This window comes from Phalacrocorax carbo, chromosome 2 (assembly GCF_963921805.1).
Source record: "Phalacrocorax carbo chromosome 2, bPhaCar2.1, whole genome shotgun sequence".
In the NCBI taxonomy this organism is placed as follows: Eukaryota; Metazoa; Chordata; class Aves; order Suliformes; family Phalacrocoracidae; genus Phalacrocorax; species Phalacrocorax carbo.
In genome coordinates, this window is record NC_087514.1 from 138,352,238 (window position 1) to 138,371,936 (window position 19,699).

Here is a 19,699-nt window from a genome sequence, read left to right on the forward strand (position 1 = left end):
TTCTCCTGCCCAAAAGATTCCTAAAGATAAGAGGTTGTGGCCAATTTCACTGCAAGCTCTCTCACAAGAATAGCTTTAAAATACATCAAACTTCAGCCATTTCAGGCAATTCATGTATCCAGTCTGAAGCTTATTCTTCCATTCTGTTATGCATTCAGAACTTCCATTGACATGAATATGAGCCCTAGAAGTTTTACAAAAAGTTAATATAATTGTTTTCATAGCTTAAAAAGAAAATATAAAACACCGCAATCAGTATTTACTTAATTCAGCTTTCTTCTTGAAGGGTTTATGAACCAGATACAGCAGATTTAGGCCAAATGAACCCAAAAAGTTACGTCTTTGTGGTGAGTATGTCTACAAACTCTCTGTTGTATTTCTAGCTATTTCAGTTATTGTTTAGAGTTCAGCATGCTTTATTATCATGATGTGTGATTATATTCTCAAAGCACCTAAATAAAATGTTTGTATCTTACCAGCCTCTTAGGGGTCAAAGTCTCTGCAGATCTAGACCCTGAAACTTATCTAAGTGCCCAGCTCTCATTGATTTATTTGGGTGTTAGGCTTCTGAATGCCATTAAGGCCATCGATTTAGAGAGCAATTAGTTTCATTCGAAACTATGTGTCTGAGCTACTGAGGGTGATTCACCATCTGGAGATGTTTGACTCTGCAAGAAAATGCAGACACCTAGCAAGGCCAAATATTTAATTATAGACTGCCAATATTAAGCAAGCTTCCCTTTCACTTAATATATCACACATAGGACTGCGTGAAATGAGTTACTTGTAAAATAAAGGGGTTGTCTCAGGTTTTTTGAAAAACTGACTGGCACAAAAATACCCAACCCCCCTAAAATTATGGAAGCTCTTTCTGACTACAGTCTTGTGTGCAGTTAGTTTCTAAATACATGGAAATAACTGAAGTGGTAGGTTTCAACATCAGAATATGTTTCAATATCAGAATCAGATACATATCAGAATAATTTTAAAAGAAATCAGTCAATTATCAGTAGTAATATGAAATACTGGGGCAATCTAAGATTGTGTAGCAGAAAGGAACACATCTAGGTTAGTTTCTTCAACATAAGTGTTTTTGATACAAAAGGGTTATAAAAAGCTATCTATCCATATTCTCATTATCACTTGAAATTTACATGCTGCTATTTCAGTACTCTAGATATATTTTAAAAATAATATCATCTTAAAGCCTGGATCACCTGAATTTCTTCAAAATAGTGTAAGCACTCCATTTTCTTATTATATTTTAATTATATACAGTATTAGAAAATGTGAAAAACCTTAAATCTTGTTCTCCTATTCTAAAGTGTATGCCCAGAAGTCATAGGTTAGAATAAATTAAAAACATAACTTAAAAATAAATCTATTTTATCTGTAGTTTTGTGCATAATGTGAATTTTAAGTGGAATTAACTCTGAATGAATACGACAACTATTTCTCACCAGTTGCTTTAGAGCAGTAATTAAATACATCTATCTGAACTTTGGGGTTCCAAGCCAATTGCAGATATGGAATTGGACACTGTTTTGCACATATCAACCCCTAATCCAGTGAAATGCTGAGTGCTTGGTCATCTGCAGAACACCAAGGCACATGAAGCACTCAGCAATTTGCAGGTCAGATGAAAGATATGTTAGGCTGCAAGGCAAAGTTCTGGCTCCAGAAGAGGCAATAGGAAGTAAAAGTTAATGGAATATCTGCTTTGTTTTATCATCACTCAACAGGTTTTTCTTTTCAAGCAAGAAACCCAGAATTGAGTTGCACATGGCTTATTAACTCTGATATTCTACAAACATGGATTCATGAGTTGTGCCTACACAAATAATTTTATTTTCAACAAAGATCATTCTGTGACCTTTCTACTTCCTACAACTAAATTATAGTGAGCTCATTAGATTATGGAGATTAGTAACATGTAGGCAGAAAAAGAACCAGAAACAGGTAGTGATATCCAAATGACTTGAGTAAAGGGGAGCATCAAATCTCATTTTTTACATGCCTTTGATGAGGAACATCCACTAACGTAGCAGTTTCTCTAAGGGGAACTTAGTGGGTGCCATTAAAAGTTTTATTTACAGGTATTGGACTCACTTAATTTTGCACACCTTGTATACTCCTCAGGGGGCTAATTGTACCAATGGAAACTTAGGAGAGAAGAAATGGGTGCTATGTTGCATTGCAGTCAGGATAGCAAATCTATTTATTATCTACTGAATGAAAAACTTGGGACTTTATATCTTCTCTGAGATAAAGCATGGTATGAAAATGATGTATGGGGAATTTAGTGGCTCCAGAGAAAGTGATAAATATTCATTGAAAATAATCTATGAGGATAAAGAAACACCTTTTTGGCAAGTAAGAAGCAATTTCAATATTTTATGGGGGATTATTTCAGTTACATGTTTTGAATTAATTAAAAAAAAAGACCTTAGAAGTTAACAAAAACCAAATGCTGTCATGAATAGACATAGCAAGAAAATAAGATTTCCATTTTGTGGGAGTTTCTGATGTTTTCAAAGTCAATTTTGGCCTGGATTGGAATGAAACTGTTCAATTTAAAGTGTTACAGAAAATCACATATTTTATAAGATATACACATTCAGGATCCTACTGATACTTGTTCAGAGATGACACCTGATCCTCTGTGACTTTATCTTTTGTCTTTATATATTTTGATCATGAATTTTACTCTGGAGAGAATTTCTCTGTGAATGAGCATGTCCACTTGCAGGAGTAGTTAACTTAAAAAATCCCCAAAGCAGTCGCATTTGTGAAACACTGGTTTCTCTCATTACATCTGCCTGTCTATTTCTGAGGTAAATTATTCTTACTCGGGGACTTTTTCATGACAGAGGAATCCATGAATCTTTAAAACGTTGGTTGGGATATGTTGCAATCAGTAATAATGGTCACATGTTCCCAGTGGCTCAGAGTGTGGCACACTGACTTTTTGGGAAAATTGGAGCTGCTGTTAGAAGTAGTTTGAAACCTGGCTTATCAAGAAGAAAGAAGGAATATTTATTAACCAAACTCTCACACACTCTGTAGCCAGTGAAGCTTGGTTTGAGAACAATGTGCTTAAGAGTTAGTGTCAAGCTTTCATCTTACATAGATCCAGAGCCTCTTTGCTTTTTCCCTATGGTGGCACCTTTGTTCTCTGATTGTGCTGTCAGGGTATTACCATGCCTGATGCTTTCACCCTTAGGGATTTCAGACCCAGACTGGCTTTCCACCAGCCTCACTGACATACAGCAGTGGCACAGGGAAATGACTCCACACCCCAGGAACTGTTTTCTATGGGAGGTAATGTCTCCTCTCCTGGTGCTGATGGTCCTGCACAAGGCTGTGCCCTGTCAGGGATACTGAATTTTTCCACTGATGGATTTTGTAACTAATCATTGTAAGTGTAGAAAGCTCTCAATATTATTGTTAAACACAGGAAAGTGTTTGTGGCTGCCCAGATTTCTCTCATCTCTCCCTTCTCAATTCTTTCATTCAGTGAGAGAATTGATACAGCACTAGGGACAGTGTTACACAACTGTGGGCTACCCTCCCTCTGAACACAGCTGATTGCTGGCTTTCTGAATAAGCAGCTTCTTTGCATTATTTGCCTTAAAATTATGTCCCTGAACATATGCTCTCCTCCAAAAAAAAACTCCGAACCAAACCCACAAGAAACACATGCACTGAAAATAAAACATGGCCTTGAAAAAGAAATGTATTTTTTGTGTTTACCCATGTTCCTTCCAGATATCTCCCATCATCCATCAAAATTCTGCTAAAGCTCTCATCACAGTAGTCCCTAAGTGTCAAATCCATCTCTTTCCCATTAATGTAGTTATGACAATATCTTTTGTAGTTTTCCATCAGTGAATGAAAATACAGAAATTAACAAACTATATTTCAGAATATGACAGCATAGCACATGTACATAATGAGTAGTTGGTAGTATTTTACCAAGCTGTTTATTTCAGCTAGTTTAATTTTACAACTTATCCTATTGCGTTATGAAACTAGTATATACGTTTTCCTGGAAAACTGTTAAAAAACTGGACTTGAAGTTACAAAGATGGGAGATTTGCTTCAACAGTATTTGAGTACAATGTAAAGCTACTGCTAATGGTCTGAAAGAAGATTTACCATTCCTGTAACTATAAAGACAGCAGTGCTGAGACTGCAAGAATAAGGAATACTCATTTCATCAAAGCACCAATTTTGTTCACTAAGTAAGAAGAAATTACTGCCAGATCTATGGGGAAGAGATAGTGAGATTATCCCAGTTGTAAAAAAAAAGAAGCTCAAATTGAAGTCAATTAAGCCAACAGAGTTGATTCTTCCTTCTGATAGGTGCAAGACACATTGCTACAAAATGTATCTTGGAAAATCAGGCTCTGAGCTTCTCCCTATCAGAATTTTTAAAAAACTAAAAATTATCCCCACTGTGCTTCTGTATTTACAAGTTGAAGCATTCTGTCACCTCATTTTATATCCTCTTTTCCTGTTTTATATACACCCTTAGAAAAGGAAAAAAATCAAGACCAAAAAATCTAAGATTTCTTTTTGGCTTGTGATTACTGGAGATTTTTCTACTTTCACTTTTCAACTTTCTTTCTTTGTGAATATTCTTTGAGGAAATGAAATTTAAAACATTTTTATTGGCACTGGGCAATCTTTTAAGGCCTACACAACAATACATTCCTAGGAGCTCCAGCAGTTTGTATAATGCTCACTAGTTCTGATGCTGGATGCCTACACAACAAACTGGAACAGCTGGGATCTTTAGCAATGAGATGAGGAAAAGTTAAGTGAAGGACTGAATGAAAGATAATTGGATTTATGCATCAGTGCCTGGCTAGAAAAAGAGAGAGAGAGACTTTTATTCATGGCCATGAGCCAGGAGTATTTTACCAACAAAGAAACATGGAGAGAATTCAACCCACTGCAGAACTTTGAATATCTTAGCAATGAGAAGATGGGTACATGCTGGAAAAACCTGAGTCCTTCTCCTTTTGGGCTTGGAAACTGAATTCAGATCCCACTCTGCACTGAAGAGGATGATGCAATTGCTCAGGGTTGGAGACCTCTCTTTTATGATTAACAGAAGAAAAGGCTCAGAGTAACTTATGTGTAGAGCATTGTGCATGATCACAGGCAGAAACTGAGGTGATTAAAAAGCTCAGCAGTCTCTGAGAGGGCATTTGAGGATGGCATTTGAATAGCAATGGAGATTTTCCACTTATATAGTGAGTACTGAGCCTTATGCTCAAGTGTTGTGTTGCCTCCTATATTTAAAAAGTAATACCTGAGACTTCAGAAACCAAGTGGATTAAACAAAAAGAGAAACAGTCCATTCTTTGATCCTGAAAGAAAGTGTGAAATGGAACAGCATCATGACATACAAGAAAACTTCCTTCCCATTTGAAAGAGGATGTCTGCCTATTTGGAACAGTCTTTGTCCTGTGCTATCCCTGAAATGGGTCCAAACAGTGTCTGCAGAGTGCAAATTAGCGAGGCTGACATGGAACTTGGTAGTCTGTCACAATTAGACAGTTTTAATAATCACATAGTAAGCTCAAGCCCATACTTTAGCCCTCCTTTAGCCACCCTTACAGCATGGATGTAACAGAAAGTCTCCTGGGGACTGTGCTACAACAGTTTCTTTTATCTGGAAAGCACCTAGGCACTACCATGATGTGCAGCAACATAAAACCACAAAGTAAAATGCAGAGTGTGGTAAGCTCACGCACATATTTCACACTGCCAGATGTGGAGGGATGGGTCAGAGCCACCTAAATTCCTCATCATTAGCCACTGGGCAGTTTTCTCCCTAGTATCCTCTTTGATCTCAGTGGACTGCCATGTTAAAATCCCTGCCAAGGATCATGCCATGAAAGACAAAAAATTCACAGTACGATCAAATGGGTGTCCTAGGCAATACTGACAGTCACAACTAACACACCAGCCATAGCAGAAAGGCTACTAAAATGGCAGGCAAAAAAAATAATTATACAAAAGACACTTCAGACTCATAGGAGTATGAATATTGCTCCCTGAGAAAACTGTGTAACGGTGGCTATTACTACCTTGCTTTGTCAGATACAGGTAGGATTGGGGCCTGAGGATAAGCAGCTGCGTTCAACTTGTACCTGATGTCACAAGGAGGGGAGAAAAGATGCACCGATGTGCCACAGCCTCATCCTCATCCTGGAAAGGTGAGGTACCTTCACACTTAGGTGACTAACCTAAATCCACCTCTGTCCAATGTGACCAGAGGAGGGAAGGCAACTGGAAGGGAAGCCGGCAACTGGAAAAGTAGAGGCAAACTGTCAGGTAATTTTTCATCACTGTTATCTGGTGAAGACATCCATACTTAATACTATATTAATACTGATGAGTTTTTTGAGAAAAAAGCCCAGAAGGAATACAAAGTGCTTGAAGGCATCTCTTTATGACTCACATGTTCCCATCAAAACTGCTGTTGCGTTTGTCAATTGATGAATGAGGTTATTGGCTGAAGACATCTCTGTCCCAGTCAGATCCACAGAAAATGGACACCTGAGGAAGTAAGCATAAAGAACTGTTGCATTAGCCTTCACAGCTTTTTCAGAAGCATTAGTAAGGGCTAGAGAGTATATCTCTGTAAATACATATATTTTTATATATTTTTTTCTATATATACACATGCACACATATGTGTATATATATACAGCCCTCAGAAAAGTTTGGTTTGCTTCAAGCTGTAGATGAAAGTTGGAGCTGATTTTTTATTTAATGAGCTGATTCATCCTAATGGATAGTACAGTGCTTTCTTTGCCTTTCTCTGCATTCTGGCTGCAGAAAATGCCACATGCTTGTTACTTAACATAACGTCAGGCTAGTCAGGGAGGACACACATTAGAGAGAAAGACAGAGAGATCACAGAGCTCAGTTTAGAAGTCTGGCTTCCTTTGCAATCCTCCTTTCATCTCATTTCCTTATGTTTCTGTTTTTCCTGCATCCTGCTTCTGCAATGAATGATGATGAAAGAACATTCTGTGTAACCCTTGGCAATCATTTTTTTTCCCAGGTAATTTCCTCATGTACCAAACAAAAAACCAACACTTTAAGTAGATGATGGGTCAGATTTCCCAATTACCAGTGAACAATTTGATATACACATAATTACCCAAGAGAGATAGATATTTCATTATATATACGCTAAAAGTACCTGGCTCTCTGGGGTAATCATGTGTATAGATGCTCTCAGATGCCTTTTATGTGTCTCAGATGCTTTTTATAAGGAAGAAAAAGAAGCTTTCATAAAAATTAATTTGTCCCAAATGTGTTGTTAGACTTGAAGGGCTCAGTTGGTAGAATTTGGATCCAAGAAAATCTTACAAGTTTGAATGATGGCTGTTTGGGGAACAGAAATCTACAGATACAGCAGTAACCTATCAGTTGCCTTCTATTCCTAATTGTTTGTTTGGATTTGATTTCATTCAATAAATATGGTAATAAGATTTAAGGAGTGAAGACCACACATGCAATCGAAAAAACCATAAAGGGAGTCTTTTAAAAAGAGGCAATAAAGAAGTGACATCAAGCATTCATATAAGAAATATAGAAAATCTTCATGAAGTATAACCTTGAATCATAGTAGAATGCTGTGCTTTGGATTATATGTTTTCTGGGAAATATGTGAATATTCATAAACTATTCTACAGTATTTTGCTGTTTGACAGTAAGATATTATAAAATATTACAGATTGAAGACACTTCAGCTGCCATCAGCTGATTTTATAAAAAGCTGAATTTTTCTGAAGATAATCTCAAAAGAAAATTTCTGAACAATGAAGACTGTATGATAATTTTGCCAGTTGTATTCTGTAAGGAGTCATTCAAATACTCTAATCTAAACTCCTACATGATACAAGCCATAGAATCTCCTAGAGCAAGAAGGAATCGCTGCTCATCTTGCCTACAAAAACCTTTTCATTCAGTATAGTTCATAGAACATTTTGGGCTTTACAGTAACTTTGATGTGGTGATTATAATATCGAATTAACTTAAGCTTACAGTGAATGTGGCGTTTTGACCATGAGCCACTTATTTTTAGTAGCTTACAGTGGAAATGAAGCTGCTTATGCTTCATCTCATTTTCAAGTTTTGTAATTTGTCCTTAAAGTGTGATATCTTTTTTTTTTTTCTAAAAAAATAAGCATAGGATGTATTTCCTCATAATTTTTTAGAGCTACAGTAACTGAAAAGGTTCTGAAATCCTAAATTTTATGTGTGTTTGTGCCCCAGTGAAAACTGAATTCTTTTAACTTTAAAAGAAAAAATATTAATTAAAAATATTTAATATTTAGTATTGCTGCTGCTAAACGGTTGCTGCCTGTTTATGCAGTGTACAGCACAGCGTCATGAATGGTTTATATGCCGCAACCTTTAAGGGAGAGGGCTCAAACTGTATATGCCTGGTAGCTAAACACTGACCTCAGTCCAGTGGTGGACACTGTAGGCCATGGCTGCAAAAAGAGATGTCAAGAAGAGCCAAAAAAGAAGAACTTTTTCAAAATATCCTTGGAAAATAAGGTCCTTTTGTTTGCTTTATGGTTACATTGCAATGGTATTGAGTCTAGTTCTCAGATTCACTGACTTATTTTCTATTGACACTCCTAGGACTTTCTAAGTTTAATTTTTCTTTCCCAATTCTGCCTGATTATGAATTAAATTTAACACTGGAATAACACAAAATGCAAGACTGGCTGCATAAGCTTTCCTGCTCAACTTTCTTTACGAATCTCATTTCACCTCCAGAGGTGGAAAATGAAGGACAGCAATATTTGAACAAGCAGACCAACAGCTAAGGAAACATTCATCACAGAAAGGACAAAGACCTTTTCCTTACCCTTCTCTTTTGGATTTAAATGTGACACCATGAAAGATCATATATTTAGATTAGGATTTTTCTCTTAAAGTTTTCCTAATAAGTTAAAAGACCTGGTTTCCAAATAGTTATAATATGGTAGATGTATTCATTCTTAAATGGAACCGATCGTTGCACATGATCATTTCTTTCCCTTCCTTAGATGCAAGATTTGCTTTTCTGGATAGTGCACTGAGCGTTCCTTCTAACCTTGTTTGTTTAGTTTCTGTGAGATACTGGGTTGCAAAAGGATTTTCATACTTTCAGAATATATACCTTTGTAAATTCTTAGTTAGAAATAGAGCACCAAGTACACCAAAGGTATGATAAATGGAGTTGCAATGACCTTCACTGCAGCTTTGCAAACAGCTTAATTGTTAAATTAAAGTGAGACTTGTGGAAAAAACAGACACCTACAGTATTTTTCACACACTGTCTGCATTGTATTGCACAAAAGCATGTTTTTTTTCAAGACAACTAAAAATTTACAAAGAAGCCACAGAAAAGTGCAAGTATTAGTGCTATATGCTAGCAATTCAAAATCATCAATGAAAAGGGAAAACCAAGAGCACCTAACACAGCAAACTGAGTTTTATTGTGATGGAAGTAATTATTTGTCAGTTATTCAGGGTTTCTGCTTTAGTAACAGACTACTTTCCTCATCATTATAGTGTGAGGATTTTGCAGCTGGTAAAACAATGTATTTATTATATATCTGCTGTCAGTTTTATTTCTCTTAAGCATTAACTTATGTTGGGAAAAATATCTACTCTGCAACATCAGTCTCATACAAAATAGAAATGAATAAATTCAAGATGCTGATCAGAAAAGCATGGTACTCCCAGTTGTGGGACCCTTTATAATGGCTTACATGAATATTTCAATCATCTAAAATATCACACTGAAAACAGCATGTTAGATCAATGTCCTTTGGAAGGCTGCAGCAAGCCCTTTGTGTAAAGTCATCATTTCGTACACATATTTTAAGATACCTGTGCCATAGGAACCTGTCTTTTGAGATAACATTTGCCAAGTTCCTATGAGTATAGATTTTATGTCAGTTGAGAGTAGCAATAATACTGCACAAGTTTAATAGAACTATATCCTGGTGGAAGAACCTATAGAAAAGGGAAAATATAGCTCTACAGTGTATGCTTAACTGTTTCTTATATGATACTAATGTCAACTTTATCACTTTCTTTCCTATCAGTTAGATATTTATATATGGTTCAAATGACATATTGAAAGAGATATTTTCCTTGTTGTCAAGACTAAAGGAAGACACAAGATACTTCAGAATGGCTCGGTACTTAAAAGTACATGATCTACGATAAGAAAGTTCCATGTTAAACTGCTAACAACAAATAGATTAAGACAGAGACAGATTTAAGGGGGAAAAGGTCATTGACAGTGTTACTGGGATGCAACATAAGCTACCATCCTTTTTTCTTTATCTCTTTACAAATTCTACAAATTCTAGAAATCTATGTAGTTCTCCTACTGCATGTATACTTAAATTATTTTCAAGAGAAAAGGAGACTATAAAGATGGATAATGGGGAACAGTTCACTCACTGTTACTCAAGCCAGCAAGAATAAAATGGTCAGTGTAAATGTGCAATTCATGTTGCAAAATGACACTCATTTACTTATCTATTACACTCTTAAATTTCAGAACTTCCCTTCCAGATAGAGTTCTTAGGCTATTTTGATTGGAAAATTGCTATCACCTCTACAGAAAAGGCATTCAGGGCATTGTCTCATTGAAGTTTTCTCTTTGTCTTTTTTTTTTTTGCCTTGTTGCTTCCCTTAATCTAAATTAATCCAGTGCTGTGTGCTTTCCTTGATGGATGGGGGAATGAAACAATTTATTTCACAAAATAAGATAATATTGAAGTGGATTTCAGTTTCAAATTCCCAGAGCAAAAACATAATAAACAGAAGACATCAAAACTGCTTGATGTTCATTGGCAAGGGAGTATAAAAAGCCAGTTCTTTCTTTTTTTCTTGTTTCTCATATATAGCGGCTTCGTCCCAGAAAAGCAGTGAATGCAGTATTTCCTGACACACTGTTTGAAACATTCTTTCCAAGTACAAAGCAAGACTAACACTGGTTTTTGCCTTTAAGGTATAACAAATCTCATCTAATTCCATTTCTCTAAGAAGGATAGGTGCATATATTGTAAAATTATTTAGAATATCACACTCCTTCAATTGTATCCTACCCAGAGATACCCTGAGAGGAATCTTGGCATAGGTCTACACTGTCAGTCAGGTTTGGGTGTTGCTTTGGACCTATGATCACACCCATTGCCTGGACAATTGTGCCATTTTTTATTGAGCCGGGCTACCTTCTCCAAGACCAGAGTCGTAAAACCAAACACTGCTGAGAGTCTGAATTCTGTCTTTTAATATGGTCTGCTAAGTACTAGACTTGGAGTCCTCATATTTAACAGAAGTGCAAGTTTAACTTGCACTAGGTTTCACAGTTGCTGCGAACAGCTTGTTTGTAAGACTAGCCTATAAAAGAAGTCTTTAATTAAAGAAGCTTAGTAAAGTTTATTTCTGCAATTCTAATTATTAGATAAAGCTTTAGCACATGACTTCAGTCTACATGTTAATATAATATACAGTTTCTTGTCAGGCACAGTTATACCCTTGCTAAAATACGGTGACAGAACTATATACACCCTTCTAAGTAACGTCCAATTTATAGCTTACATGGATACAATATCAACCACTTTGATTTATACTGTATGCCCTCTAGCAATACAATCCAATGTTCTCATTGCCTTTTTTTATTGCAGCAACAGTACTCAGTGCATTAAGGTTGCTCAGATTTTCCTATACTAACTACCTGATCTTTCCAGCAAGTTCAAAACTTAAAGATATTGTATGATGGCTACTCTGTCCTCTTCTGTCTACTATTACATTAATATTCCTCAAAGTCATTCCTGGAAAAGCAGTAATCTATGACTCATTTTTCCTTTGGCTAAATTGGATGTTCTCAAGTAAGCCAATATATTTAATCCTTTAAAATGGGATCTATGGCAAATCACTGCCTGGAAATTTTAAAAGTACAACCACTACATTAAATTGTGTGCATTTTTCTTCTACTTTTTCTTCTCCATGTGCTACCTACACTTTTCTCCAGACTGCATTCATAAGGTCACATATAAATTTTTCTTTGATGTTTTTGGAATTAAAAGTCTTCTAGCACCGTTTTTTCTCCTGAGTATCTTAATAATAGCCTTGGTAAACAAACTGCATCCTTTACCTGATTTCATGCAGTAAGACTGCCCAGTCACACTATTTGTCTGTGTGTCAGTCAGTCTGCTGGTCTGTCTGTTCGCTTGCCTTTAACCCATTGGCCAACTTCCTCAGCTGAACAAGAGATGTAAAAATCCCCAAGATTATCTTACTACAAATTTTGTGAAAAAAGAAGACTACCTACAGGGGAGAGATATGTCAACATCCCCTCAGAGGGGCTGAATATTTTGAAGTTGCAAGGCATTTTATGGAAGTTTGACAGGCTTATGATGTGGCACACAAATTCATGACAAGTTCAAAAACAGGCTCACATATTCTGATCTTTAGCAAGTCTTATACACACTTGTTCCAAGTAAATAAGTAAATGTATTTTCATTTTTTCTGTTGAAGTTTTTGAGTATTTCCCCTGGAATTTTTTTTTTAATAAAATATTCTTTTAAGGTCTACCTAGAAGGCAAGTAAACAGCAGTCCTGCTTTTCAAGCAATCTGTATCATTGCATTTTCTAACGCTCCATCTGGGAGCTCCCCAGTAGTAGCACCTTGAAGAGAGATCACTGTAGGCTTTAAGCTAATTTAGGAAATCTTAAGCACCCAATCTATTAAATTCTTTAAAATTACATACTCAGTAATACATGTTGGGTTTTTGACTAAGAAAATATCCCACTCTGAGAAAGGAAAAACACCCTAAAACCCCTCTTTAAAAGGTAGAATATTTACATATGTTCTTCCAAAGACCGTTATTATCATTGTTCAGTCTGTTTTTGTTTTAACCTGGCAGATTTTCTAAAGAAAAGGAAGAGGACAAAATAAAAGTTGAGATTCACAACTGATTTTTCTTCCTTCCTAAAATCTGATGTAATGTGACCGTTACATGCAGTTTGTGTTAAAGGAAGATTCTATACGTGTGCCAAAATAAATGGTTATATCCGTTGAAAACACAGATTATAGAATGAGGGGAGGAACAGCTTTTCTGGTTAATTTAAAGGCAAAATCTAATTTCTACAGATACGTAGTACAGGCCAACATGGTTTAAACAAGCACAGCTGTATACACACAGCAATCAAATGCAGCTATGGGGACAATGCCTTATTGACAGCTAAAATTGACTATAGAAAGAACAGATAAAGCATGGATAGATCAATATTGAAATAAATAGTAAAAGGTCATCATTTTCCTTCATCACTACCTAGAACCAGTGCAACAATGTCTTGAAAGAGAATAACCAAATGCAATCTCTCTCCTTTTTATTTTTCCAATATTGATTTCAGTCATAAAGAAGGCAGGAGAAGAAGAATAATCTATTTTTCTATAAGATATCAAAAGCTGCCTGTAAGTAAATACTGGCACTTGGCAGATGTGTCAGTTTATTGCAAAACACTTTTCCTTTTTAATCACTGTAATTCTATAAATCTTCATCTGACATATTGGTGTGAGCTTTTTAGACCAGATGTTCTGCATTTCAGTGCAAGAAAACAAAACAGAAGCGAACCCAAATCTCTCAAAGACTGCTGTAGAAACCCCATTATTTTTAAAATGAAATATCACCATGTTATGCTGTGTAACTTAATAGGTGACAATTATCATTATCCTTGAACTGTAGTAACACACAGCCCCTCCTTTCCACCTTGATCACTGTTGCCTTTTAATTGAATCTGAATATTTTATGAGTAAGAGATAGTAGGAGCATAGCTTTTTGGCCTTGTTAGGTCTTCCTGTAGAAAACATCTTATGTGATCCTTACAGGAGCATAATTTAAAACTAAGGGATAATTTCAGAGCTCTTAGGAAAACTGTGGTTACTAAAAACCCCAAATGCACACTGTAAGAGCATGATATAACACAGTGGAAACGAGCAAGCTGTCTCTCAAATGAGATTCAAAATGCCACTCCAGCAGATCCAGAACTAGTGAGTTCCAACAAAGTTCAAAGGTAAGGAACTACCTAACAATGCGAAAATGAATTAAAAGACACAAGACCAAAATTAAGAAATCAATAGGAAATCATGTCACTCAGTGTCCAAATTCTCCTGTTACATCACACTTAAAACATCACTGTCAAGAAAGCAACCCTAAGTGGCATAAGTGGCATATTCTCTAATTATTTCAACGGGGGGTAACCATTTCTTTTAGAGTATGTGTTGGTTTTCTAGAGATTAGGAACTTGAGAAAACCACAGTGTATATTTTTGTGCATATAAGCTTGACATTTCATCCCAAATCTAGCCATTCCTGAACAGCAAGGGAATATCACTGTTTAAATGTAACTTTATAATCTATTTGACATTTCTGAGAAGGAAGTTATATATCAGGCTATGGACTGGGTGGAGCAAAGTAATACGGAGAGAGATTAATAGCCTCTAGAAGAGAGATAGGAATTAGTGCTCAGTGAGGCAATAGATATCATTCAGAATAGGATTAAAAGATGAAAAAGACTGAAGATAATCTTTTGACATTCAGCTCGCAACCTGATTCTTAGTTTACAAGTAGAAGGAAGGTAATTGCTAGATGATGAACAGGTCAGTATCTGTTCTCTAGGGTGTCTGAAGGGTATTCTAATTAATGGTTGTGTAACATCACCTCTAAATTGCTTTCTAAACAGAAACGTCTGTCTCTTCAGCTTCAGGGAAACAGCTTCAGGATTTCGGAGAGCTCATCCTCCTGCCAGCTCCTGCAGTTCTCCAATGGCACAGCAGTCTGTGGGAGGTGACAGCTAGCTGAGTGGGTACAGCGCCAAAGACACCTCAGAACCACAAGAAGTCATGTTTGTTTCCTTTAATCATTGTATACGAAGGGTTTGTGGTTATGAGGCATTAATAATGGAACCTAAAGCACATAAAACCTCAGAGATGTAGCTCCGTATTTGTGGTAATATTTATTTTTCCTGTCTAAACTCCAAAAGATAATTTTCTCTTAGTCAAGATGCAGAGATCTGAATTTACAATTAAGCATAAGCTGTGTTCCCAGTAAACCAGTGTTCCTAAGAATGGTTGAACAAACTGTGATTAAAACTTACTTATTTATTCTGGTTTTACATTGTTAGGTCAAGTAACTTGCTATATCAGTGCAATCTGGAGATGAAATAAAATCTGTGACAGAAGCAAGATGCCATTAACAAACATTAAAATAACTTTTTAAAAATTCTGCATTTAATTTTCTACCTTCAGGATAGGGGCTGACTGGTTGGAATGGATGCAGGAGGTTTAAAACATTGCCTGAGAAAGGCAATGAGAAACCTTGCCTTGATTGCGCCATGCACAGCAAGCATGGTTGCTATTCTATGTGTGCCTTTACGTACACAAACACTGACAAGATCAGACTGAGCCAGAACACTCAGAATATTTTCTGATTGCATCCAAAGTGTGTATTGACGTTCACTGTCAACTGACCTTCTTGCTGTCTTCTTCCAAATAATGCTTTGAATAACCTGTGGGAGGCTCTGCTTCCTTGCTGCTCCATTTCAAATTGCAGGATATTTCACAAGAAAAATAGAAATGAGGGAAAAGAAAAAAGAAAAAACCCTTCACTTTTCAGCATCAATAAGGAATGATTCCTTTTGTGCGAAAAGAAATTATGTTTCTTTGTTTGGGTTGTTTTCCCTGTTCAGTTCCCTCAGAAAAGATCAGCTAACAGGATTAAAACCAAAGATGGTAAAGACTTATGTGAACATCTTGATGCATGATTCCTGTCAAAGTATTTAAATGTCTTAGGCCATATAGATTTTATTTATTCCCAGGACCAGAGCAGAAAGACAACATCAAAAGGATACTTTTCATCAGATAACACTGATTTTTCAGAATTTCACTGCAGCTATTCCTACACATTTACACTTCAGGGTACAATTTCTGGTCAAAAGTAACATTGGAAGCCTGCTGCAGAACAGATCACTGATTATGAATGGTTATACTTTGTTATTCATAGTTATACTGAGGCTGGGACAATTTTTTTTCTGTTGCAACTGTAGTGCCCTTTGTACCTAATGGCATGTTGTTTTAGTGAAAGAACAAGCCAGCTCCATTGACTTGATGAGATAGTTATGGGTCTTGCTCTAAATTAGTCTTGCTCTAAATAAAGCAGTATTGTAACATAATCCGGTGTACGTCTTGTCTGTTGGAAAAGGTATAAATACTACACTCCTGCCATACATGGAAAATGAAGTTCTGCTCTTTTACCTCATTCCTTTCCTTCAGTACTCTGAAAATCAAGATCAGCTTAGGAATTTTTCACAAAATTGAAAAATACATTAAAGATTGAAAGCCCTATGAGTTTCATTGCTAAATACTCTACAGGCGCACTACATGATTTGCCATATATTTTCAAATGTTTACATAGGTGGCAAAATTGCCAGACTCAATAAAAGAGCAAGAAGGCACAGATCTGTTTGCATCAAGGGAATTATGTTTGCATAGGCTACATGTACTGTTCGGTTGCTCAAAAATGAGCTCATTTTCTACTCCTCCCATAACTATTTAAAAAATATTTGCTTAACTTATTTATAAATGGATTGTTGTAATGACCTCATTCTGTGCCAGAGAAAAGTGTATTTGTCCTTGTTGATGTCAGTGAAGTCAATGGAAGTGAAGGTGTCTTTGTACCTTATTAGCTACTGAGCCATGTCTGACCATTTAACATGTATCTTCACCAAAAGAATGTCGTGGCACAGATGAAATATCTTATAAATTCTGTGCAACCCTGTGCCAACTTGTCAAACTCAATATAAAAAATGCCATGTGTACTAACAAGTTTACTAATAAGCCATACTTATTGTCAGACAAGCCTGTGTTTTGCCACTGAAAACAAAACTTGAAGAACAGAATCTTTTGCTTTTTTAAACTTGTTATTTTTCTTATATAGAATACTGAATTAAGCACATTTGTATGCTTGTCAAGAAAAGAAGAAATAGCACATTATCAAGAAAAATCAACAGTAGAATAGCTACTTTTGCAAAACTGGCATGGGGTAGGAAGCATTGAAGGTTTTTCTAAAAGCTGAATTTAACAATGTTTTAAGTAGATTGGCACATGGCTTTCCAGAGTCCCATGGTATATAATAATGATGTTTTCTGCAGTAGGATTTTTACCAAATCTGTATAAGCTCTGAATGTTTGAATGAAGCACAGCAGCAGTGGGGAAACACAACAGGAGGCATATGAAGTCAACAAATAGACCCTGCCTTTGCAGAAATGAACTACACTTTTTTTCCCAGTCTGGTGCTGAAGGCGGGCAGCTCTGACACAAGCTATGTGAAAGAGTTCTTCCTGGTCAGCTGAGTTAGCTTCTTTCTGCTCCATAGCTCCTCTTGTAAATGCAAGTGCCACTCTGTTTGCCGCTCCTTTCAGATTATTCAGGGTAGTGTTAGCTGTTTTTGTGTGTTTGCTGTTCTTTCTACATATTCTTCCTAGCTTTGTCTTTGCTTTTATCCAGACCTTCTTCATTATCTAACCATTCTGCACCACTTCTGTTGTAAACTCTGCATATCTCTAATGTTGCTACATTTGTCCTTTCAATACAGCAGACTTACTCCCCAAAACAAATAAGCAAATAGGCTGCCGCCCCCACCTTTTCAAACATTCATGCAATTAAAGCACGTAGCAAACCAGCATGTAAAGTGCCACTAAAGATACATCAAGGTGACTCTTGCCCAGGTTTCTCCTTCTGTCTTGCCAAACAAACATCTGGTCTTAAATTTCCATATTAAGTGTCTGACTCAGCTGAATTCATGTGATAAGTTTTGGTTTCTTTTGTCCTTGCTGGTATAAACAACAATAATTAACTAATATAGCAGCAAAACTTTAAAGCCCTAAACTGAAACATTTCAATTGCATGGGATGAGTTCTGAGAAGGCACTTAGGTGAGAAGCTGGCTGTCTGGGTTTGTCACCCAGGTGCCTCCCTCATTTCTTACAGTCTCTATATGGAGAAATGCCTCTGGGTCCCTGTTTCAGGGCTGTTTGGATTGACTCCTATAATGGTACATGTTGGGCTGGTCGCGCTAAGACAGCAAGTCATACTTGTCCTGGATAATAATAAATTACTCTGGGTAATTTATTCCATTCTCCCTGTATTTCTTGTCTCTTCTCCAGCTTTGCTTTAAAAGGACATACTTCCTCTCTGACACTCAAACTGAGAGGCTGAAGAGGTAGAAACTGATTTGTTCAGAAGTAATCTTTGATGACTTCTGATCTGCCTGCACTGGCACAAACCATGTCCCCAGTTAATTACCTTAACTTCTGAGAACTGTCCATCAGAGAACCCAGGCTCAGGCAGAGCTGGGTGAACACAGCTGAACTAGCTCTTACTGAGCTGGATCAAGAACTAGAAATAACCCAGCTTGGTATAGTGCTACACTATGCTTCTCAGTTAGTACAGCCATATTGCCCCTGGAACTGGAAGTGCTGCTCCACAGTGCTATGCCATTTAGGCACACCAGATTACCTAGGTTTTCTACTAACTTTGTAAAATTAGGGTTCAGTTCATAACTTCAGGAAGAAAATCTAGCTCTACCTTCCCTGATCTTTTGAATTTTCTTTTCTTATTTTTATAAATGGCTGTTCAGTGATGTGAACAAATGCACAGTTTCAAGGCAAATGTAACCACCTTTCTTAATTCATTTTAGCAGTCTTTGCCAATCTGGGTTCTAAATCTGACCCACAAAGACTCTTGTAAACTGTACTGTAAACCATTACAATAAAGGATATCCATAAAATATTTACAAGAAAATTATTGAAGAAGCTCTTGAGAGCTTAGGCTTCCATTCTTCTTGGTTTATTGATTTCCAAGTAAAATTGTAGTTCTGAATTTTGACAAGGTGGTGACAGAAAGAGTCAAAATATTGGACATTTGAACTTTCTTCTTGACACTTATTCATGCCTAAAAGATGCGATTACTTGCTTTTACTTGCTAAATATTCAGGGTTTTTTATATATAAAGTATTAGAAGAATAATATGAGTAAAGTCAAATTTCTAGTAAGAGAAAGTAAAGAATGAACATCAGGAAAAAAAACCATATAGGAATCTGTGAATAAAACACTGGATAATGTGGTTTTTTTCTGGACTCCCCCATTATACAGCATATCACCTTGTGCAACTTATTTTTCTTTATCAGCTTTGCAACTGTTTTCTGTTCTATGGCCTTCCTGCAAATCTCTTCACAAAAGATAAACAAAATATGGGTTTACTGTGGCCTCTGAAGTGCAATAAGAGTTTTACTATTGACAAAGTCCATAGTCCTGTACTAGATAAATTTCAATTCACAAGAAAATATCAAAAATCAAAGGCAAGAAGTTAATTTGAACAATTTTGTTTTTATAACTTCCACATTTAGCCGTTTTATGGTATCACATTAACAAAATTAATTCTGTTATCCTTTGAGATTATGTAAAACTGATTCAGCATTTTCTCTTAAATTTGAAAGACCAAACATTAACAGATTAATTGGACCAGCTGCTGGAAATGAGCAGTAATATAACCGTAAAAGTTTTTCAGATTGCTATCTTTGATTTTATCGTGCT